A 25,892-nucleotide genomic window follows, 5' to 3' on the forward strand; every position below is an offset into this window, starting at 1 on the left:
TAATGGAAAGCAGTAAACAGCAAACAAATCTGCTATGAATAGGCAGTTACTCGTGTTGTTTGAATCCCAACACTGTTACTGAATGCACATCTTCCACTTTCAGGTGACAGAGGTATGCATCCTGTGCATGAGAAATCAGAGAGAGAGTGGGTATGAATGCCTACTTCTAGTGCTTCTGCATCCCCCTCCGAGAACTTCCACTTTGCACAGACAGGTAGAAATGTCCACAAACTTCCTTACCACCAGTATTTCAGTGCCATGCCCATGGGGCTAGGAAGCTAAACCAGAGAAGATATTAAGCAATGATTAGCCTTTCTGCACTGCCGCTAACTGTAGCTCTTATATCATTATACCTGTCTTTCTCATTTTAGATACCAAAGCCTGAATCCCAGCATAATCCCTCCAGGGTTTGCGGACAATAAGAAGGCATCAGAGTTGCTGCTTGGCTCTGTTGACCTGGGGGAAAAGGAGTACAGAATTGGATATAACAAGGCACTGTTTACTCCTACCAAATCGAGCTAAATAAATTGATGGCAGTTATGACTCAGCATGCCTTTGGTGTAGATATAGCTGCAGAGTTAGAGTTTCTACAGCAACCCACTTCCTCATGCATATAATGATCTCTCTTACACATGCTCCCCAAACTGACTTTTAATCAGACAGCACAGTTAATATAATGCAAACGAAGTGCACCTTCAGCTATGCGATAAATCTCACTTGCTCTTTACTATTCCTTAGTCAGGCAAAAAGCCTACTAACTGATCATTTATCCAATTTAAGACTGGAAAGGAAAATGGAGAGAGACTGTTGTAGCTGTCCAATGTTAGCAGCACATATCATTAATTTTGCACATATGTTTTTGTCATAACATAATGAAAGTAGCTGTTGTAACAGTCATGCAAAAGGGAGCATTCTGTTCTTTGCATGAACCTAAAATCTGCATGTCCCAACTTTCATAATAATTACACAATAGTCATGAGTCCTCCAGCCTATTCTATCCTTAAATTTCAACTTACGGATGGAGGTTAAAGTGCGCCAGACACTGCCCTGATCTTACTTTTAAAGCCAACAGCCACAAGATTACTACTATTATTTTTTCATTGTGACTGAAACTACTTAGTGCGTTTCCTGTCACAGCAGAACACAAGGTATATTTGGGTTTCATCAAGGAAAAGATTTCCACCCCTGCTTTGCTATATGCCACTTAGCTAGATCTTACGATGATCCTGATGTTATTTTTTATAGCTAGACACCTTGGGCCCAGAAAAGGCTAAAGAACTCTGGGCAAATCCACGCTAAAGGTGAAAGGAATCGGATTCCTAAATATTGGTCTTCCATTCCCATAACCTCCCTAAACTTTGTCCTTTTTTTAAATGTAAGCAGAGAACCAGACAAGATCACAATGGGATAAATTGACATGTAAAGACCAAAGAAGTAAAATATCCTCATTTCTGAGTGCTAACACGTGGCACATCCAGAGTTTCCTAGTCCTGAAGGCGACCTAGAACTCCAGGTTCTAACAGTCTCCTGCCTTCCAAGATATTTTTCTGTGGTGGGATCCTGGCCACACTGGAAGACATGAGACACGAACCTCTGGCAAATATCATGACTGTGCTGCAATGTCATGCTCATGGCTTCCTGATGAGGACTGAATACAAAAAGATGCTGGAAAGAAGTTTTCCATGGGGAAAAAACCTAGAAACTATTCTGTGACTCCAAGGCAGCATTAGAAACCAACCACCAATGTAATTAATTATTAATTTACTAGCAAGAACCATGAAATGAAAGTGGGACTTCCAAGTTCTACATCCCAGTACACAGCAAAGCAATAAAGCTTTCCTGCTTTTTCCACATGGCTCCATGCAGTAGAACAATATTGCAGCTGGACAGCTGGGTAGCTCTGTTACCTCCTGTGCATCCATTCCAAAGACCAACAGCTGGAGGATCTCTGTAACTTGGTAGTGAGAACTATCACTGTCAAGAAACCCTAACTCACATGGTGATGCTGTGAGTCTCCTGGAACTCAACCACAATACATATGTTCGAGTCACAAGATTTTGGTTTCGATCTGTGCACTTTTTCTGTTACTGCCTATGGTATCTGTGGCTGCAGGATAGAGGAGAAGGAAGACAGGAGGCAAAAAACATCCTTTCAATTAGCTTCCAGTTTATTTCTATACTTGTGTATTTTTATTTGTATATTTCCAGCAGTATTTGTTTCTTTTAGTGCACAAAAGCTTCAATTTCTACATTCACAGTAGCATTTTTTAAACAATTTTAATTCTGTTGTCCTTTTTCCTGTGTCAGCAAACTGCTATGACTCTTTTGGCATGCCAAAAAATTGTGGGGCATCGAGGCCTACCCCATTTGACTGAGACTACCTACTGACTCCAGCATTCTGCTGCATATGATTGAGCGTGAACACTCAGGAGTCCCCCTACATACATTGCCTGGAAACACGGTTGTTTCTGAGCCCCACATGTTCTGTTTGCTACAAGCTAGGTCTGATGGCAATTCAGAGGACTGTCCAGAAGCTTCCGCAGCTGCTTTTCTGGGGAAGGTGGAAATTGTACATTAGGGTGAGGAAAATACTCTGAGGTTGTCCTCTTCTGCAGAATTAAACAGTGGCAATTACAGACACTGAGAATCTTGGGATGTCTGAGCAGGGAAGATAAGGGCTGCGAGAAAAAATAACGGCCATGTTCACTTAAGTAAAGACACTGAGAAAGCTAGTGACTTTCTTGTTAATTATTAATAGGGCAAGGGGCCTGAATTACTTCTTTCCAAATCAATGCCAGAAAAGTTAGTAAATGGAGAAAGCCCTGAAATCTGAGTCTAAGCCTGCTACCTCCAGGGAGTGGAAAGAGAGAGTCTTAGAAATTCAAGACCTGGACTTCCCACTTCTCAAAATAGCATAGAGAGAAGTGGTGAGATTATGAGGATGGGAATACAAAATTTCACAATTCATTAACATTTAAAAGCTGAAAAAAAGCTGCTTGGTTCACTTCTCTTAAGCAGGACCCCATCGTCAGCATGAAGGGGCAGCTCCAGCTCAGATTCTCTTCACTTAGTCCCAGGATGGATAAGTCAGTTGGTTTTCTGGTAAGAGAGGAAAGAAAGCGTTGACCAAGACACTCAAGCTTAAGTGAAACAAAACTATATCAAAGCCAATTTTCCACATATAGATGAAAAAAAATCTGCCTTTTTACCTGGGGACACACCTTCCCAACTCCAGTGCAAACCAAATGAACTTCCATAGCCTAGGAAAGAAAGAGCTTTCAAAGGGTTCTGGTCCCATTTCGACTGGTATGAATCTAGATCATTATAAGAATCACTCTGCATTTATATCAGTTCAGAATCTGGAATACAGTCCTGATTTCTATGCTGGCATGCAGATCTGCTACTGTGCAGAATAACAACCTTTTCTAGGAGTTGCATTGCTCACGCTATAGATATGAAACCCTCTGTACTAAACAGGCACTTCAGGAAACACCAGGCCTCCCACTGGTAAGCAAAAAATACTATGATCTGATAATAAAAGGATCACCTCAAGGCTTTCAGGGACCATTATAATAGAAAAGTCTTGTTTTGGGAGCATCATTGCTTGAACTCCTTACTTGCAGGTGAAACCGTTGCTGAATGTGGCCCAGCAGTAGGAGGAAATACAACTGAAGGAATTGGACATGAGAAGCATCATGTCAAAGACTTGGGATCTCACAGAACACAGAAAAGAGCAGAGGAGCAGCCAGCCACCCTCAGCGAGGAGAAGAATGACCTCCCCATCCAACTGCATGCAGGCTGAGCATTATCAATAGGGGATGGTTAAAGGCAGAGAGCATCGGCTTTCTCAAATGACTCATAAGAGGCTCCTTTTCAGAATATGAAATGAATAAAGAGCATATGGGGATGATGCATGAGAGTCACAGACAGCCTGGCTGTATCTTTAGTAAAGTCAAGTCCTTAGAAAACAGAGGAGACTGAAAGGCCTCATGGCTAAAGCAAAGGAGCTGTTGTCACAAGTCCCGAGTTCACTTCCTGGTCAACCACTGATGCTCAGTATGATCTACAGCAAGTCAGGGTGGCATATTTTTAAAATGCAAACTCCTCTTAAAGGATCTGTGTGTGTACAAACAAACAGATTTTTTGATGCTTAACTTTAAGAAGCTATGGCCTGAGTCATGGAAATTCAGATCAGCTATAACAACAGGTATGTTAAAGGAATCTTACTAAACTCTGCAGAAGAGGCAAAATCTTGCATTTCTTGCAAAAGGAAGTTTGCTGCCGTAAGAGGCAGGAGTTTTAGCAGCCTTTCATAGGATGAACACTGGATTCCCACCTCTTCATTAGGAACAAGAGAACTTGTTGGATGCTGAGGAGTGCCTGGCCCAAATAATCAAAGATGGATCTACTGAGCCAGATCCTGGATATGAAGGAGCTGACATGAGTGCCAGCAAGCAGATGCTGGAGGATTAGCTCAGCAACTTGAAATGTGACTTGGAAGGGCTGGAGACTACCTTGCATAAAACTGAGAAGGAAAAGCAGCTATGAAGCATGATAGAGAGGTTTTTTCTGCCTTATTCTTAAGGGAAATGAACTCTGACAACCATTACAGCTCCTCCAGTCACAGCACCCTTTGGGATGCTCAGATTCACTCAGCTGATCTCCCCCACAGTTTCTTATATTGTCTTCCAGCATCTCATATAACCTGAGATGGATTTAATTCAACACTTCCCTCTTCTACCCAGAGTAATAGTCATTTCACAGCAATTTCTAGAGACCCCTCTACACAAAGACATCTGCATCTCCTCTACGTTCTTTATTAATTATACCCGCTTTTAACATGGCAATGCTTGTAGGCCTCTACTTATAAAATGCCCTCTTCCACAGCCATGCAATGCCTTTCCACCTAGCCTTGGGGAATACTTCTCCCTCTCCTGCACCTGAACTGTTTTTTATTTAATGTAATTGGAGAAGTTTTAAATCTGTACTGTAGCAGCCATGTGGCTGTCTGCTGCTTCTTCTGAAGTCAGTGTTAACATCCACAGGATGTTAAACTCACAGATGCCTCATATGTCTCAGAATTTATTAACTGAATCTCAGATTCCTTCTCAAGAAATACAAGTTTCCAGTGACATTTTGTCCTGATGCTGCTATTGGCTTGTGTGATCCACAAAACCTGCATGATGTTCCCTTTCCTGTCTGCAGGTATTAGACCACAGAGTTCAAACTCTGACTTCAGATCTCTCTGCTCAGAATGACTCAGTCACTAAATTCCAAAAGAGGAGGGCTTTGGAGGAAGTTCATCAGGCAGAAACAACTGTTCCATTTTTCTTTACTCTCTCCCATTCTCATTCTCCCAGTCTGGGGAAAGGAAAAAAAACCATCGTCTGCTTGTTTAAATACTGCGAGACTACAGTGTGCTGCACAAACACGAAGGGGGCTGTGCGTTTCTAGGTATTAACTCATGGCAGCACAGTGAAGTGTTGCCAATTTCTGCCACTGCCCAAAAGAGCTTTGTGAATTGCTGAGGGCAAGCAGGATTCTTCTGTAAGACTCAATGCTGGACCAAGACTCTCTGGGCCTATTGAAAATGCACAAAGCGCATAATGCTTTCAGGAAGCACCTCAGATGAATCTATTCTTTGGGTTTTCAGTCTGTTGCCAGGGCAGGGTAGTTAGTTTCTCACCCAACTCTGTGCACTAGGCTTAGTCTCTCCCTTCCTAGAAAACTGCAAGGTGAGGAGAACAATGTGAACCACCTGACCAAGAACAACAGCAAACCTACAACTCAGATGCATGAGGTGAGGTGCAGTTGCGCTACGGTCTATATTTTCGATGTCCCTCTTTGGTCTGTTTTTGACATCTTGGGCCCTTCTGATGAACACCACCTGTATGTTTGTTACAAAGTTCTTTTTCACGCTGATGCCACTTTTTTCAACTAGCCGGTGAACAAAGGAGAACTTTTTCCCAGGAGAACTGGGAACAAGAAACAAAGATCCAGAGCAAGATGGAAAAGGCTCATCGTAAAGCAGAGAATGTCCTCAAAATGATAATCGCAAACCTCAATGAGATGAAATGAGCCAAACTTGGACGATGTTCTAAGGAAGTAAGCATCAATTGTAACAGAATTTTCCAGGGTACAGGACCCTACTGGCTGCAGTTGTGCTACATCATAGCTCTGACAGCATTAGCTACACCTGAAAAGTCGCTTTATCATAAAGTCACTGGGAAAACCCACAGTCATACCCTGATCTCTTCAGTATTAACCTAATGACAAGCAGAAGTCCAGTTCAGTAGTTCAGGCAAGCAGAATCAGAAATACAGGATTTTGTTTCCTAAGTCTTTTTCTGACTCATTGTCTGATATTTGTAATTCATCTTCCACACTCACCCACATATAAAATGTGTATAATCACCGGGAAGTTATGAGGCTTAAATGATTCATGTTTAGGTAAGGCCTTATGATCCTCAGACAAAAATGGTTTTAGAAATGCAAAATATTATCACAAATTAGAATTTTATTTTAGTGTTACTATTGACTACTTTAGTGATGGGTCTGCCAGCACTTCTCTGACAAACCTCCCATTAGAAATTAACTTCCCAGAATACAAATAGCCAACTCTATATTATCCAAACCACTAATTTACCTAGTTAAAGAGCTAAGTAGCTAAGGCAATGTGTACAATCATTAATAAATACTGGCAAGCTTTGCTAATTCAAATTCTAACACACTGCTCCACAGGGAGTACAAGATACTTGTGCTTCAGAGCAAGGCCACTGGGATGCTTAAGTGACAGAAGAAAAATTAAATGCTGGTGTTGGTCCTTCAGAGCTGCAAACAGACAACTCAACTTCCTGGGGTGCTTGTGCCTTTACTTGCAGACTAGTTAATGATGGGGTAAGGAGAAGCTTCAACAAATGAAAAAGGGACTTAAGTGCCCTGCCAGTCCCACTAAGGAGACAGGACACTAGATCTCAACCCACTTTCAACAAAGATTAACCTGTTTGCCACAGGGTAGAAACACTTACTTGGCTTAACTAATTTTCTGTAATATCATACCTTTTCTTACTCCACAGTAGCCTGCTTGCGCAGCTTTGTCTTTTTGTAAGACTGAGTTGGCGTAAAAGATTAATACAGACCTTTTAAACCTACCCTGTTAACATGGAGTCTGGAGCCTATCAGTCTTTAAACCCTTAAATAACAGAACCAGCTGAGAGCTAGTATTTATTTTTCCCCAGGTGAATTTTGACTTTTTTTTTCTACAGTAGATTCTGACTACCACTCTATGAGCTTGTGAAACCCCTCAGCTTGGAAACATTTACCTTTTTAGCTTCCAGTGAATCAATAGTTCAGCCAGCTCTGAGATCCAGCTTGTCCTGTATATTATCCACTCACTCTAAACTCCACTTTCTTTGAAGTCTGGGGAACTGTATGCTCACTGCAGATGTCCTGCCATGCTGCTATGGCCAGAAGAAAGGTGATCTGCTGCAGGGACCTCCTCTTCTGCTTGTAGGCAAGCAGCAAAGACAGCTGATAGGCCTTTTCATCCACATTAATGCCAAAGGCTCCTGCAAGGCACTCTCCTTCTCACTATGGAAGGAAAGGTGGTAAATAAAACCAGAAGTGAAGCCACAGCTCACAGGATGCACAGTGTTACCATTCTGAATTCAAATATTTCTTTCATCCAAGGTATTTCAGTGCCCAAATAATTAAAAACTCAGCATTTCAACAAAAATATGACCCACAAACCTAAATCGTGGCTTTTTCTATGAACAAGCCTCTAGTTTCCTCAAGTAACCAAATCAGCTTGATTATATTCCTGAAGGCCAAATTCCAGCATGATACAGGAAGCTAACCATGCTGCAGATAACATCAGTTGTCTACTGAGACACCTGGCCAGGTCTTTGCTGGCTTTTTGGCTCAGTATTCCCAGCTGTAGATCTCTCCCAGGAAAGAAAATCCAGTAGACCTGACAAAGAGAAGGGAATGAAGAAATTAAGATTCTTGTTTGTATTTCCACAAATTTCTCTCGCATCTCTTGCTCAGAGACACTGCTGTGCTCATGTGCACCCTCCAGGCCCCTGTATAAGAGTTGGAAGAAGACCTGGAAGCTGAGCATCCTATAAGAACACAGGTAACAGTATCTAATGAGGAAAAAAACGCCTCAGGGGAGGGATTACACCTCTGAAAACCCCTAACAACATTAAACTACTAATTAAAAAAAAAAATTCCTCATGAAGGAATAATAAGATGGACAACCATCTTGAACTCTAGTTTTAGCCTATGCAAACTCACTGTTACAAATTGCACATGCTACTCCTTTGACAGAGACCTCTGAAGAAGCCAGCTACTGATGAGACAGTCCTCCACAGAGGAAGAGAGTAGCAGGTTAGGGAAAATGGGCATTTCTCTGTCCTGTGCTTCAGCTATCAAATCACTCCACCCACTTTTTATAGTTCTGTAGTGATGGATGGATCTACTCTAATAAATCTTATGTAAATTGCCAGGGTGCAGTTGTTAAATATATAATCAGATTCATTAACAATGGAAAAGCCTGAAGATAATTTAGTCCCGAAAAGGTAATATTTTAATAGAATACTCGGAACACATTCTAATGACTAGTACAAACGGATAGCATCAATAATAAGTAACATTTCCATTTCAATTCACTTTAGAAATGCTAGCTAATTAATTTTCAACCGTATCAGGAGACAGGTCAGTGTTGTTAGACACCTTGCACAGGTGGGAAAACATAGGTGAAGGAACTTGTCCAGTGACAGAAAAAGCAGCAATGTCAGTTAAAGCAGAGCATAGCATTTGGGAATTCCTATTCCCTCTCTGAGTATGCCTCACGCTTGCTACCATTGTTTCCAAAATGGTTATGCTTCTAAGTATACATAGGCTCTTTGGCATGAAATAAGAATTTCTTCCCCTCTTTCCCACTAGGTGGAGAAACAAGGAAGATTGCCTGGAAGAAGCTGGTGTTGCAACAACAGCTCAGGTCGGACACCTTCCCAGCATCTGAGCACCTTGTCTCTTTCCTCAGAGAATGAGAAACGTCACTTGGACTTTCCAAAGGAGTAGCTTCTTCAGCAGCTTCTCTGAGCTCGTAAGCAGGCCAGATCCTGCAGACCTTACCCAACCTTCCCCTCACACTGCAGACCTTGGAAGGGGTAAAGCACCAAGGTTCCATGAACTTCACTGTGAGCTTTGCTCTTCCTGTTGCGTTGGAGTGGAAGGTGATCAGAGATTCATTAGAAAGTTGCTAATTCAGAAGCACACAGTCAAAAGAGGAGGCAGAACTGTTATGTGTATTTTCTATTGTTTTGCAAGGAAAATACATAGCCTTCAGTCCAGAGAATTACTCTGAGCTTCAGCAAGGAGGCCTAGAGATGGTTAATCTTTCTGGAAGATACCAGCCACCGACCTTCTAATGGATTAATACCAAAGATGGGATTTGTCCCAAATACACTATTAAAGCTAAATAAAAGGCTTCCAGAAGCCTTTCTTATAAAGCATCCCTGAGGGCCTTATCGAGACTCCAGGGCTGCCAGATCCCAGCCGACACCTTCTTAGCCCCTTCTCCCAGGAAGCTGGGCTGCTGAAGCTGCTCCTTGACCTAGAGGAGGCAGCCCTGCAGATCCCAGCCACGGGCTCTAACCTGCTCAGGAAGCAACACAGTTGCCATGGCTGAGGTGGCAGAAGCCCCAGAGTGAAAGAGAAGCTGGAGATGGACAAACAGGTCACGAAAGCAGAGATGGATGACCTCAGCGCAAGCATGGAATCTCTGCAGAAATCCAAGCTGCTCAATCCAGGGCCTCAACAAACCCCCAATGCAGCCAAGGGTGCAGTACGAAGCAGAATTCAGCCCTCTGCACTGGGAGCTCACTGATACCAGAGAGCAGCTGTTTGCAGGTGGTGCTGAACACTGCCCGTCCTGGCTGATGGAGTGGGCACCCCCCTCGCTAAAGATCAGGACACTCTGCATTCCCCCTGGCTATTACAGTCATCCCATTGTAATTACAACCAACGGGAATAAACTGAATTTGCAAGAGAGGGAGGCTATTTTAGCCCTTCAAGCCTTACTCAGCATCATATGACTGACCTCTCTCTTACAGCTGAACTCAGATGCTCACGTTCACAAGTAGGAAGATAACCTGCCTGAAGCCAATGCCCAGTTGGCTGAGGTGGAAAAGAGCCAGGCTGAAATTAATGCCATCAGGGTCCAAGGTAAATTCCTTGACAGCTTTGTGCAATGTTACCTCCCTCTGATCCTCATCTTCCCCTACATTTCATGCAGCTCTGGCAGCCCTGCCCTGTCTCCACTAGCAAATCTGCCCAATCCTTCTAGCCTTCACTTCTCTCTCTCTCGAGTCAGGTTGAATTAGTTCCTTTCCTACTTCTTTATGCAGTTTTCCCACAGCCGAAAACAGCCAGCTGAGTCAGGAGCACAAGGAAGCTCGGAGCGGGCTTAACCAGACTGTCCACATGAAGATTTCTCTCACCTCGCAAGCAGATGACTTCAAGAAGCACCTGAATGAAGAGTCAAAGGTACTGGGGAACACCAACTGCCTGTAGAGGTTGCTGCTGCCATGGGACGTGCAGTGCCTGCTCTTCTGCACACTGTCCACTTCAGAGTAACAGATCTTTTGTGTTAGCTCTCACAAAGGAAAACTTTCTCATCCAAATTAATCTCTGGGCTTGTTACCAGCTGATCTTGGAGGCGGTGTGGGGGACACAAGCCTTGTATGGATATGAAAATAAGATGCAGAATCTCCCACGAGTCAGCAGCAAAGAGCAGAACATGCCTTTGATTCTCAGTCCGCTGTCCATTCAATGGATCATACATCAGTTTATTTGCCTAGATCACACAAGTTTGGCTCAAAATATATCAGTATTTCAGCTCTCTGACACATCTGTCTTGGAAATTTCTGCTTACCTCCAAAAAGTAATTCTAGTGCTGCACCTGTATATCAAAAGTCTGGCAAGAATTCTCTCTGTGTCCAGAATAATCACCAAATGGGTTTGCTGTCATAATTCTTTTGAAAGACTGAGAGAAAACAGCGATGACAAGAAGCCAAGTCTGTTTTCAGTTGTATGAGCTCAATTCAATTCACTGCAGTACAGCAAAGAACAGGTACAGAGAACAGAAACTTGGCTCCTGACCAGAAAGATATTTTGAAGCCTGAGATGTTTCTAGCTGGTCCAGAACTGAGTTGTTCAAGTGGAGCACTCCAGCTCTGGGGAGTAAGATCAGCGTATTCATACTTCCAATAGGACAGATGCATAGTAATGGCTGTGCTATGTCTTGCACTGCTGCTGTAGTGAGCCTGGCCAACACCAAGCATGATTTGGACCCGATGAAAGACTAGTTGGAGGAAGAGGAGGAGAGCAAAGCTGAACTGCAGTGCCTGGTCTCTAGACTCAATACGGAAGTCACAATCTGGAGGACTAAATGCAGGACTGATGCCACTGAAAGAGCTGGAAGAAACCAAGTGAGCACTTGGCTTTCAGGGAGTCCGGGATGGGACTTATGGCAGTCTCATTATTTAGTTTGGCTGCTGAGTCACAGCTTATAGATGTGATCTACTAGGACTCAATTTGGTAAGACAGAGAGAAAGCAAAGGGCTCCAGCCAAGACAAAGAAAATAATACTTGCAATAATAAACAGAGACTATTGAGAACCAACACTTGTACACTGACAACAGAAAACCAACACTGATCCTTTCTGATAAAAGCTTGAATTTGGATAGCCTTTCTTTATTCCAACAAGGACTTTACTCTTCCAGCAGCCCTACAAAAGCCACTAGCATTTCCTAAGAATAAAGCAAGCACCAAACCAGATTAAACCCCTTAGAATCTGGTATTACAGGCTAGAAGTTGAGCCAATCTTTGCAGCAGTCTCTCTAACAGAGCTAACATAAAGGTGCTTTCACATAATAGCAACAAAAGTTAAGGCATCTGGAGGGTTTCACTCTGCACCTGAACAAGTTGAGACAAATGGAATAAGCTACTACATCTCTGCATGACTTTGTACTGAGACCCAGAGGTACTCACAAGGGAGCAAGGCTACTTTGCTCTTAGACAATATCCTACCTGAATGGAAGGTTGAAGTGTCTGTCACCAGGTAAGAATCCAGCAATAAAGATCTGAGCTGCAGCCCAATATGCCATATCTACCAGTGGAGGGGAAGAACCAGCCACATCCTAATAATGGTTTTACAGTCCTTTTCTGAGACTGCTGCCAGGATTTCACCTTTTCACTGGTGAAAACAGTGATGGTGCTCTAGGAGAAGAGTGCTGCTGACTCCTACCATTCCTCATTCCATGAACCAGGATATTTCTGCCCTCCTTCCCTCAGGACAAAGTTGGCTGTGAAGCTCCAAGAAGCAGAGGTAACAGCTGAATAAGTCCAAGCCTGGGTTGCCAACACAGAGAAAACTAAGCAGAGGCTTCAGAACAAAGACCTCGCTGTTGACCTTGAGAAGGCAAGAAATCCAGCCATTCAAGAGTGCATCCAGCACAAGCCTGACCAGCAAGATTAAGACCTGGTACCAGAAGCCCTCGAGTTGTTCCGTTAACTCAGGTGGGCTTTGGACTAGTCCCTCATTTCTTAAGATTTTAAGATCTCTCTATTAAATGTCAAGTAATCCGTATGGCCATGAGAAGCAAGGCTAAGATTTATCACATCAAGAGAAAACCCAGATGAGAGCCGCAGCTAATTCCTAGGAGCACACAGCATGCTTCTCATAAGCTCATTAGCTGACTTCCAGAAACAAGAGTACAGCTAAAGCAAAAGCCCTTTACTGCAAGGCAAGGTATTCATCTTCTTTTTAAGGATAATGATATACTGCTTTGAACTTTTCAGTGTTGCAGTACCAGTGGGTTGACCACTGGTTATTAACTACCATACTCAAAGCAGATCTAAACAACATGTAGTTTAAACACTAGCAACGAATGTTCCTTCATTAAATTAGTATTTCTACTCTTGCTAGTGTTAGTGTAAGAGCATGAATAGTAGTGCAACTGTGGGACATTTGAATAAAAATGTTACTTAAAATAGGCACAAAGGCTGCTCCAAATCCACTGAAGTCCTTGGGTATCTGCCAGTGACTGCAGTCAGCTTTAGAACAGGTCTCAAGAGCTGAAAATCCCACATACAGCATTATGTTACTGGGCTGAAAAAATCTGTTTCACCATCACTTTCTTTAATGAAGCAGTTCTTTATTCTATGGTTCCTGTGGTGTGCTTGTCACCATGGTATCTGAACACATGTGTGGATCATAAGGATATGTAGAATATTTGTGATTAAAAGCTCCTAGGAAAGAAAAATTTACCTTTATTCTTTCCCTTCATGACAAGCAGTTAAACACAGTCTAAAATAGTCTTGAATAACATCTTGTTTGTAACCGAATCATCTTTGAAATAGAAAGAGTCACACTCATCAACCCAGGCAATTACTAACAGCACATCTGCACAAGGAATATCTGAAGTGGAAAACATTTGCTCCACAGCAGCATCATTATAACCGCAGGAGCAAGGAAGACTATCACACTGATGGGAACTGGGTGATCTTGTTAAATTCCTAATGGTGAGGAAAGAAAGCATCGTAAACATTTTAATCATCCATTCACAGTGACCAAGAGAAACTCTGCCAGTCATTAGAGTGGCTGCCAATTTAACTGTGACTAGCTGGCAGGACATGCAGAGAAGCAAAGTGTAAAGAAAACTTGTGTCCAGTGAATGCTTGGCTTTATCTTTCTAGGCCAGTGCTGCTTGTGCTGCCCTGGACAAGAAGCAGAGAGCCTTTGATAAGATACTAGCAGAATGGCAACAAAAAATGCAAATTACTGCAGGTGAAAGTGGATAGTTCCCAGAAGGAATGTACACAACTGAAAATTTTGAGCTTAAAAGTGCCTGTGAAGAATCCTTGGAGCACCTGGAATCTATGAAGAAGGAGAACAAGGCCCTTCAGGGTAAGTACTGGTTTGACATTAAAAAACTCTGCAAATCATAAGCCCCTTGATTCCTAGTGAATGATCTCTTGTAGTGCCTTCCAGCACCAGTTCCACTTTTCTTATTTCTAGTAGTGCTTTCACTCTTTGATGCACTTGAAGTCGCAGGTTAGATTCTGCTCTTGGGACAGAGTCTGCACTCACACACACACCACCCCTGTTGGATCACCCAAGATTGTAACTAGCACCAGTGTACTGCTTCCAGGGAACCGACTCTGGGGACAATATTCAGAATCGAGGTCCCTTCTGAACCCTCAAGGTGTGATCACAATAGCAGCTTGGTTGTACTCACCGTTATACTAGGAGGTCATCACTACAGGCTGGGCCAGGTATCATCAACAGAGCTCCACATAAGGGAATAATGGACTGGTTATGGCATTAGGCTTAGATAAGACACAGGCTGCAGTCCCAGTTCTGGCTACCACCATTCTCTCTAATTCTGAGCACTTCACTTAGGGGACTATTAACAATGGCCAGCTTTACCCTGGGAGGATGATGTTCCCTTTAACCTCAGGGGGGAGGATTAGGCATCTCCAGGAATCAGTTCAGAGCAAGTCAGTTAAACTCCTGCTCAGAGTCTCTCTCTTGGCATCACTTCTCCCCCACTAGCTCTACAGGGAGACCAGCTGCCTTGGCTCCTTTTTTTTTTTTTTTTTTTAAAAAACACTTCTGTAAATTGCAAAAATTGATCTCTTACAGGAGGCTGGAAGATGACACTGTAAATATTTAGAAGATGCTACAATCTGCTGCCCTTGCGGCCAACAGAAAACAGTGATGGCCTCCCTGGCACAGACCCAGTATTTTCTAGGCTATCTCCCCCAACCCTTTGTGCTGGCCTACATCAGCTGGCAGAGAGCCCCATTCTGCTGTAGAGAGATGATGTGGTGTCCTGTTTTCATTTTGTAAGAGCAACCATCTAAAAGTGGGAGAGGGGAAGGCTGGATAAAAACCGGGAAAAAATTTATCTTGATTTAATGGACTTCATTCTTCCACCTCCATGAACACATGCAGCTAGCAGGGTTCATTCAGAAATCCAGGATAATATTTAGCAACAAAAGAAAAGGGCAGCTGATATAAAGTGACTGGAACCATTTAATGCCATTTCCATTCAAAGAATGTGTCTGGTGCACTTGGTAAAGTTCAGAGTCCTGAAATAAACCTATCATATGAAATATCCGTTTTCTTCCCTAGAGGAAATTAAGGATCTAATCAATCAGCTAGGGGATGGAGGGAAGAGCATTCATGAGCTGTAAAAGGTAGAGACTGGAGATTGAGAAAGATGAACTGCAGGTGGCACTGGAGGAAGCAGAGTCTTCCCTGGAGGTTAAAAATGCTACACATGTGCGAGTTGCATGCCAGCCTGGTGCCTGCTGCCCACATTCCATCAAATGGATTTCGTATGTATAACCCCACAAAGGGCATTTATTAGTCCATCTGTTGCCCTCTTCCTTGCAGGCTGAAGAAAGTAAACTGATTTGCATGCAGCTCAAAGTGGCGCAGGTTAAAGCTGACATTGACAGGAAAACATGAGAAGGAAGAACTTGAACCAACCAGGTATAGCAATGATATAACATTAAGCCACAGGCAAAGGCTGCAGACACTAGAAAAGTTTTATAATCATTAAGGGGAATTACTGCTTGGACCAAATTGTCTGGAGGTTGTAGAGTCTCCATCATTGGAAGTTAAGTGCAGTCTGGTCACACGTTGTCTAGTGGGACTGGTTTGGCAGGAAGTGATCCAGATTTCAGGCAGTAGATTTTTAAGATGACCTTTTGAAAGCTCTCCTAGCCCTACGTTTTAAAAGAATGTATTCATGAATGGCTTGGTGCAAAATCCTGGTATCTCAGTTTTAAACAGGTTTGAAAAGTTACTGTATTTTTATTATTTGGTGGGCAATAACTTCATACAAAGGCTGGATCAGACTCAACACAACAGAATGCTGTACCATATGCTTCACTGGACTCTGCAGAAATAATCACCAGCATGCAATTGAGTCTCTGCAGGCGAGTCTGAAGACTAAAGCAAAGGGGAGTGCTGAAGCTCTCAGGCTTAAGACGACAGACACTGACCTAACCAGCATGGAAATGCAACTGGATCCTGCCAACAGGAACAACAGTGAGCTTGTCAGGACACTGGATAAACTGCAACAGCATGTCAAGGTAAACTGGAGAGGGTGGAAGCAGGTCCCTGGATGGGAAAGCATACCAGTTCTATTTTATAGCTTAAGCAACAAAGCAGTAGATTATGTACTCTTGTTTGGGCAGACATCTTGAACAAATTGTGAATTTATATTCAAAATCCCTGGTTCTCCCACTCATACCAATTTCAATCTGCAGTAGTTCCAACAAACCTTATACAAGACAAGCATTACTATCAGCTTTTATCCAACTAGAAACCCAAAGAACTATTCATATGTAATTAAAACAAAAAAGTTCTGCTTTTAAGAGAAGTTGTAATTGCTTTTTGAACAGAAATGGACTAGAAACTAACAGAGACTTAAAACTAAGGAGCTTCCTCTGGCTCTTCATTTCTAAAATAAAACTAAGTAAATTAGTAAAAGGCTAGTCTCTTTGTTGGAATGAAGTGATACAACTGCTGCCAAAAATTCAATTTTAGTAACTTAAAGAGTAACAACAAAGATTTTTTCCCTCTATACACATGTATATATACATATACACACTCAAACCTAACTTGTCCTCCATTACATCAGTCTCAGTCAGAAGTAATTCTCTTAAAGTCAGTGTGGCTACAATGATACAAGACAGACATACATGATACTGGGATCCAGTGATGGGTTTTGGGGGGGGGGGGGGGGCGTTTTTTTTTAAATTATTTTAAAATTTGGCATCACCTTAAAGAACAGCTTTGCAGAGAGACCTCCTACATCTTTCAGCTTCCTCTCCCTTTGTTATTTACTTTAATCTTTCAACTTCGGATCTAAATAGATGAGGATGCTTGCCAGCATGAGGAGGAGCTGCAAGAGCGGTACACGCTACCTCAGCCCACTACAGAGAGAGCTGGAAGAAGTGCAGACTGGCCTGGAGGGCAGTGAGCACTCTCACAAACTCTAGGAGCAGGTAGAGGTGATGGAGAAGGCACAATGAACTCAATGTCCATGTACAGAGAAATTAGAACTATTTATGCAACAGCTATCATGTTGGAGAGTTTATATGCAAGTGGTTTAACATTAAATCTTAACTCTGGGTAAGAAGTGCAGGATTAGGCCAATAATGGATAAATAACAGTGGTCTGTAAGATAGGTCTGATAACTCTACAGAACATGAAGAGCTCAGCCTTTAGAGATATTACACTGATAGCAGGATTTTTAAAAAAGCACAATCTTGGCTCAGCTTTGCTCCTAGCAAGGCCTATGAAGACTTCTAGCAAATTTTGTGGAAGAGTTAAGACAGTGCTGAACACTTTTGAAAAACCCACCTTAAAAGGGACAGTGTAAAATTCTGCCTCCATTGAAACTATAGTTTTACTAGTTGTTTCCATGGTGCTCGGATTTCTTCCATAGACTGTAGCCCACAGTGAGATCCATTTTAGTGAAATTTTAAGCATCCTTGTGTTACAGATTGCAGTATGAAATAACATACCTACCATTTCATTCTGTGCATAGATTTAAGAAGCTACTTTAACATTCACCATTACAGTCTGCAGTTCTTTTCCATAAAGACCACACATGCTAACATTTCCAAGGAGAAAAGTACAACTTCTGGAAAGGACTGATAATAAAAGAAGCATTTCTCAGTTGCAATTATGGGACATCAGTTATAAAAACTGAGTCGTAAATGTGGCTTTTATTCAAATAGGTTAAAAAATGCAAAAAATGCAACCAATACATTCACTTCCAATTGACTGATAATAAAAGGATAAATTTTTAGCAGGTGAACTGCTACCTCCATACCAAATTTGGGGTTTTAAACTTATTTGTTATACAAAACCTACACAGCACACAACTTGTGCAGCATTCTGGAGCACAATGGCACATTAACATGATGTTGTTTTGCCGAAGAGCAGCTTGTGTTGCTAGAATGGAGTTTTTCTATTAAAGCCTTTGTAGTTCTCCTTCCTTAGAATGGTTTTTTTGTTTGCTTATTATTTTTACAGCAGCAACAGCAGTCTTCCAATGATTCATATCAGTAAACAGTAAGCACTAAACGAGCTGTGGGGCTCATATTTTCCATGAGATAGAGAGACACATACATATTGTAAACTGTGGAGCAGAGACTATGTTTGTTGAGAATGCAATCAAATACAGTTTCAGTTGGGTCTAAAGCCAGCTGCTGCTACTGCAGCATAACTTTGAAATAAATAATATTGGTACATAAACTCAAATCCATACACAGAGAAATTCAGGAAAACAGACTCAGACTCAAGGCCTTCATGAACAACAGGATCTATTTGTGCCTCAGAGGTGTATCATCACTTTAGCTCTCATTTAAGCATGAAAGTAAATAACACAGGTCCTAATGTTCCATAATGCAGATCCAGTGGGGATGAACCCTCTTGGCTTAACAGTGCACAATTTTATAAAGAAAAAACAAACTACAGAAAACTGTGATGCACAAGTCATCTCTTTGAGAGCCAAATGGAAAAGCTGAGCAGGTAAGACATTTTGGGTCTCTAAGACTTCTTTCTGCCCTCTAGAATCAGTCTGCTTACTATTAAATGAAAGCTGGAGTCTGACCTTCAACACACTACTAATAAGCATGAGGAAATCATCAGTGAGTACTGAGCAGCTGATGAGAGAGCAAAGAAAGCTGTGGCTGATGTAAGTCACCTCCCCACCTTTCTGCCCTTTACATTGGTAGCTGGAAACCTTAAGGTGTATATTCCATTATTTCTCTCCAGTGCTGATTTTAAAGCACAGTGATAATAATACATGTTAGCACTCGCATTGCTTTTTATGATCCTGAAAAGCAGAATGCATGTTAGCTCACTGATTGCAGCCTAGCAAAATTAATCCACAAAAGAAGAAATCCACTTCCTCTCTGCCTCCCTGGTAATCTGCATCACAGATGGCACCCTGAGGAATTCCTCCATTTCCTCTCAATTTGTCCTTTCTTTCACTTATTACACAACTCCACTCATCACACCCATCAGGCCTCCAACAAAGAGTAGGCCGGCTTCCCTCTCTAGCTAGTCAATGGCATTCGTAATTGGCACAGAGGGGAGAAAAGTTGCCAGCACCGAGCAGATTGCTCCTTTGGCACTCTGCTGACAACTGGCACTTCAGAAATATCATAGCTAGCTGTGGATTTAATGCACAGCATTTCCTCCCAGGGTGAGGCTGAGCCTTCTGCCACCTTTGTGCTTTCAGCCACTGCATGTTCAGACAGTATCTTCACCTTCCGTCTACAGTATGCTCTCAGCCACCCTCTTTCCACTGAAGGGTAGAAATAAAAGCCTGAAGTGTCATTAGAACTAAAGCTATTGACTTAATAATAGGTGGGGATAATACCTTTGATTAGTCCAGTGGTACTAAGCAAGCATACCACCACCTGGTTTATGATCCAATCTAGAGTTGTCCAACTCAGCTGGGATTACTTCCATTGATTTCAGTGAACTGTGGATCCGGTCTTTAGAAAGGCAACCTATGATACACAGAAAAATTAAAGATATGGCAAAATTTCTCAGAAGGTAACATACAGATATCAGGTCTACGTATCCTAGCTTTCAATGATCTGTATGAGCTGTCAATCTGTTTCATACTTTCCTCACAGGCTTCCTGTGTGGCAAAAGATCTGTGTCAGGAGCAGGATCATTACGTGCACCTGGAAAAGATTAAGAAGAACTATTAAACTGCAATAAAAGACCTGTAAGTCAAGATGGAATTGGCTGAGCAGTTAGCCCTGAAAGGAGAAAAAAAAGCATCATCATGAAACTCCAGGGTAAGAAGAACATGAACAAATATATTAGAAAGATCATTCCAGCAGAGCAGCTGTGAAACTTTTTCTTGCACCTGAGTTTCCACATTCAGCACAAATACCTGAAAAGGAACATTTTCATTTAACAACCAACATGTCCCACAGGGAATGCTCTAATTTAAGGAAATCCAGACTAGGCAGAAAAGATGCATGTAGGACACTCTCAAGCCACTGGAGCGCAAGAGAACTTCAGCACTTTGCACCCTGTGCAGAACTCATCGATCAGAATCTTTATGGTGCTTGAGTATAGCAGTAACAAGCCACTGGTATGAGCAGCTGATCTACACCCACGAGGGAGAATCCGCAAGGTGTACTGTCATCAGCGGCATGAGTTGCCATTTATTTATCAACTGCAACAAAACTCTAGAGCATGAGTAGCTTCAAATTCCTGGGGTAGATACTATCTTCCTATTTCTTTTTCTGAACCTCATAATTGCACATAGTTATCCTTCTGCTCCTTTTCAAATTAAGGAACTGGAAATGGAGCTAGACTCCAAACAGAAACACCATGTGGAGACTGAAAGTTCTGCACAAGAACAAGAGGCCTCTCAAGGAGCCAGCCTTCCACAAAAGATGGCTACAAAACCAACTAGCACCATGCAGGAGCAACTGGAAAAGATGCAGAACAAACTGTAAACTTAGAAGAGGCAACTTGAGGAAGCTGTATGTATTCCCTGCTCCAGCTCACTGTTTTGTCACTTGGGAGTTGGACTCGATGATCCTTATGGGTCCCTTCCAACTTGAGATAGTTTATGATCACACAATCACACCTTGTGCACACCAGGGGCACTTTGTCTCTCCAAAATACATACTGCAGGAAGCACATATTCAATTTATACTAACAGCATCCCTAGACAGAGAGCCCATTGTAGGCTTGCATGCACCTTTTGAGACAGTCACCCGAAAGCGTGCATCATTCTCTACAAAGGATTCTTCTCTCCCTTCTTTGCAGCCACTTCCTGCCCTCAAATACAGTCTCTAATATGACCACAGACATGAACATGCAATTTAAAAAGCACCTATTAACTACCATTCTTTAGAGTCATGACTGTACTCTTCACCTTGATGTCATTACGCACAGATATCAGACATGTTCCACGTCAGTTTTTTCCAGTACGAAGATTTCTCTTGTTAAATCAAACCATTTCTGGTACAGGAACAGGAGGCTAGGCAGAGCCTGGCCAAGTAAAGGAAGACCATACATGAACTGGATGATGCAGAGGAGAGGGAGATGGGATGGTTGAATCAGCTCTAAACAAACTGCATACCAGGCATGGTGTCTCAGCAAGCAAAGGGCTTGCTTTCTGGGGAGGTTATCCAAGTGCCTCAATCCTCTTCCTCTGTGTCAGTGGCTCAGGAATAGCCACTGAAGCTGGAGCTCACATGTCTGAACCCACCTGCCATGAATTTATTAGAGCAGAAAAGGGTGTGGGATGGCAATGAGGAAAACATAGATATGTTCTCAACACCAGCTGACTCATGCAACTCCCTACAAAAGGGAACAGGGATATTCCACAATTCTCTCTACGCACAGAGATAAGTTCTGAAATGGCTAATGGTTAGTACAGATGTGTTTTCACTAAAGGTAAAACAGACAGGGGAAAAGAGTAGCATCCCTCTGCTTCCAAAAGGGATGCACATTAAGGGCTAAATCTTTTCTCAAGGGCACCAAAACTGCACAGCAAGGACTTCTCTCAGGAAAAAGCCCACCTCATCCTGGCATGGTACTCCAGGACACTTCTGTACACTCCAGAAGTCTAGCAGGGAAGACAGGGACCAAAACCATACAAAGCAAGTACCATGCAATTCCTACTCCCTCTCCTCCTTTCCCTGGGGTAAAAACAAGGGGTTGCACATCATTGCTTATCAAATGTGCTTAGATATTACAGCATTTCTACCTTCTTTCTTAGCAAGGTTTTGAAAGGTAAATAAGATGCTACTGCAACACAGCTTCAGTCCCCTCTTTTCTTCCAGACTACTGTGTATCTTGCCAAAAGCCGCTCCTTGAAAAATTGCTGTAGTACTGATTAAAACAACAGGTCTCAGATATCAAGAAGTGGCCTACCTGGGAAAAAGACTAGAAGACAGAAAAACTGTACAATGATCTGCAGATAGAAGAATTATCTGTGTGTCAGACCTGGAAACTTGCAAATATACTTCTCAAGTATACCTGGAATGATAGAAGATATCCAACACTACTTGAAAAGGATCTGCAAACCCAGATTTGGGATTTTTCAAGTCAAGGATAGAAGGTGCGATCTGGGCCACCTCTTGCAAATAATCCCCCTCATCAATAGCCTTCATTCATAGTCTTAATAAAGGTTATTGTACGGGGAAAAACCATGAATTTGTTCGCAGCAAGACAGCAGAACATAGCGTTTGGGGTTGCCGCTCAAACCTAAGATGCTAGACGTAGCAGGGTGTTGCAACAGGAGGGTAGAGTAGCGCAAAAAGAGCAAATTCAAACAAGCTGGGAGGCAGAAACAGCTCCTGTGGCAGCACAGTGGGGTACAGTCTGCAGGACATGAGACTGTTGGTTGCGGGAGAATTGCTCCAGAACTAGCAGTGCTGACCCTTAGGGAATGCCTTGAATCAGCCAACGTTAACAATGCCACTGCACAATTTTGCTGCCATAATCTAAAAAAATGGTGATAAACACTGCTGCTGTTTCTTTTCTAGTGATCATTTTCTGTAGGAGCTAGAGTAAAACACTGCTGTCATCCAAACATCCTGCTGTTGTTCACCAAGCCCTGCTTGGACAACTGGAACAAATGCATTTAGGCATACAACCTTTGAAAAGCAGGCTAACAGAGCACAGATGCTGCCAGATGTCACACACTTTACACTTTGCTCTGCAGGTGGTCATTTAGAGCCTGAGCCTACCTAGGGGCCTGCCGGCCTGAACACGCAGGCTTCTACCTGCTTCACCACAGATCTTCTCTGGCAGCAGGGGAAAAGCAGTCAGCACCAAGCTCATCATCACCTAGAAAGCCGGTATGCAAAAAGACTGCACAGTAAAAGTCTGGTCAAGCTGCACGCAGCGGGAACAGTCTTCCTTTTTTCTCATTCTGTATTATGACCGCTGCACACATTCCACAAAGTTAAAACAGGAGTTGGCAAGGTGGACACAGTATTTAGTAGCAAAAAAGCAGGACATTTGGATACATGGATTCTCCCTGCTTAAAAATCCCAGATTTGCAGTTATTTAAATCATCAGTGACTTCATCTGATCTTAAGGCAATTGTTCTTGACAATTCAAGGACATTACTGATGAAAACCAATTTTGACAAATTACTGTGATCTAGATGGCAGTTCTAGAGAAGCAGGGACTAAAATTAGGGGGAAAAAATTACATTTGCTGCATCTTTTAAGCATCAGGCATGATATCACACTGTGCTGGCAATTGCTGTATTTTCAAATACTTGGGTGAACAATGCACATCTACAATGCCTCTCACAGTGAGTATTTTTATCCACAATTACCTGTTTGTATATATAACAGCGTGCTTCCAAAAGACCTCTTTTTGACTAGCTGCTACCCATCTGCATGCATTTGCTGCATGAGGATGTCCCAGCTCAAAATTTTTTAATATACATCTTACGGTCAGACTGCATCTAAACTACTTTCACTAAGATCAGTTCAGCCTTGCTTCCAAGGCCTTAATCTCAAAAACATTGGCATCCTTTCTGGATTAGCACAGCATAATTGTATCAGCAATAGAGCAGGAACAATGGTGGAAAATTCTCTGGAAAGCTTTGCTGGAGACAGGGCCTTAGCTTTTAATGCTTAAAAGCTCTGCAGAGTTCCTCATTTAGATACTTTCACTCCATCTGGTGAAAATAATTTTGTAAACATAAAACCATACTTAAACGTAATTTCATTCCTGTTACGTAATTTTACTTGGCCTAGTTGTGTATCTTTAATCTGTGCAGCTGATCTAGTTTTATCGTTAAGCCAATAAGGGCTGCATGATTACATATCTCAGAGTTACAGAACCATAGTAACACTGATTTAGGAGACCTGCGACTCTAGCCTCCTTCCCGAATACAAGATCTTGTATTGCACTTTTGCCATTCTGACAAATATTTGTCTGATCCATACTTAAAAACCTCTAAAAAGAGCCCTACATCCTGCCAAGTCAGTCCACCACAGGGCTTGACTACTTCAAAGGAATCACTGAGAATTTTTTTCACTGTAACCTAGATCTGCCTTGCTGTTATCTTTGCTTATGACTTCTCGCCCTACCCCCAGTGGACATAAGAGAACAAATTGTTCCTTTCCTCATAGCAGCAGCCTTTTATCTATTTGAAGACTTACCACATCTTTCCTCAGTTTTCTGTCCTCTCAACAGGCTCAGCTAAAGTCATGCGTTCACAGACTCTGATCATTATTGCCACCTTTTTCTCCAAATCATTCATATTTCTCTTGTGCGGAGCCCAGGATTGGACATACTCTTCTAGCACAGCTCGGCAGAGCAGGATTCCTGCGTGTTACTAGCATTTTCTTACCTACGTGGACCTGCATGGTGTCTGCCTCTTCTGCAACAGCAAGACATTATGGACTCCTGTTCAGTTTACAATCCACAGCAGCCCTTCCATCCTTTCCTGCAGCACAGCCAGCTGCCCAATTCTTCCCAGCCTTGTAATTCTGAAGTTGATTACATTAAAGCATACAGCAGTGCACCTGCTACTGAACCACATCCTATTTTTTCCATAGAGCTCCCATTTTGAATCCTAGTTCTATGACTGTGTTTATTCTGCCTTCAAACTTGATCTCATCTTCAAATGCAGTAATTACATTCTTTATTTCATCATGGATGAGTAATGGACCCAGGGTAATTCCCTGTACAAGCACTGATATCAAGTACATTTTTCCTCAACCAGTTTTGCAACTCCCTTAGAGCAGTATCATCTAGACTGGTTTCCCAGTTTATTATTAGAATATCCTACAAGCCAGTGTCAGAAGCTCTACTAAAAAATCAAGATATATGACATATACTGCTTCTCCCTTATCTGCAAGCGTTGTTATGCTGCCAGAAAAGGAAATTAGATTGGCTCAATTCATTCACAGCAGAGCCATACTGGCTAGCATTCACCTTCTTGTTTCCTTCTAGAGGCTTATAAATTGTTTATTTTCTCTCAGACTCGAAATTAAATTCGCTACTCTACTGCTCCTCAGTATATCTGGGAGTCAATAATCTCTCCTCATTCCCCCAGACTTGCCTTTTTTTGTTGTTGTTGTACTTGAGCTCACAAAACCTCACAGGCAATGGAGTTTAAAGTTTTACAGGAGCCAAACCATGAGACCCCTAACAGCAAGCAGCTCCTCAAGGGGATTACGAGTAGGGCAAAGTACTACAAATGCACTTCATTCTATATCCCAGCCAGATAGGAGAGAAGGTCCTACATCATCTGAATGAGTTAGGTATAGGATTGTTATCCTCTGCCATGGAGAGCGCCTTCCTTCCATCCTTCAGCCTCCAAAAGGCAGGTCACAAAGACTCCTAGCGTGGTAGCTCTCCAAGTCTCTGTAAGTCAACCGACACTGAAGAAGCCCAAACGATCTCCCCTCAACTCCTCACAACCTCCTCCCTAAGCCTACAGCTCCCCCCCTGCCAACCCCCACCTCAGGAGACCTCACACAAACCAGCCCCTCCAACAGCACTTCGGGCCTCCCCAAACCCAGAGAGCCCACAGACACCTAGCTCCTGCCCCTTCCAACAGAAGCAGCCATAGCCTCCTTCACCTCACAAGGCTACAACCCACCAGGGATAACACCATCTCCCTTCCCCTCAGCCAGGGCGGCCGACGCCTCTACTGCGCATGCGCACTCCCCACAGCGCACGCTCCCGCCGCCTTTGTGTGAGCCGCGGGCACGGCGCCCGCCCGCCCCGCCCTCCGCGCCGCGCAGGCGCAGAGCGACTCCCCGGCGCGCCCCGGCTTCCCCC

General features: G+C 42.8%; 1 pseudogene; it reads left to right on the forward strand.

Moving 5' to 3' along the window:
• Nucleotides 1–21,388, forward strand: part of LOC104833716 — a 33,133-nt pseudogene extending 11,745 nt beyond the window's left edge.
• Nucleotides 21,389–25,892: the final 4,504 nt, after the last annotated feature.

The sequence above is a fragment of the Haliaeetus leucocephalus genome, unplaced genomic scaffold (assembly GCF_000737465.1).
Source record: "Haliaeetus leucocephalus isolate CR32 unplaced genomic scaffold, Haliaeetus_leucocephalus-4.0 Scaffold295, whole genome shotgun sequence".
NCBI classification, from domain to species: domain Eukaryota; kingdom Metazoa; phylum Chordata; class Aves; order Accipitriformes; family Accipitridae; genus Haliaeetus; species Haliaeetus leucocephalus.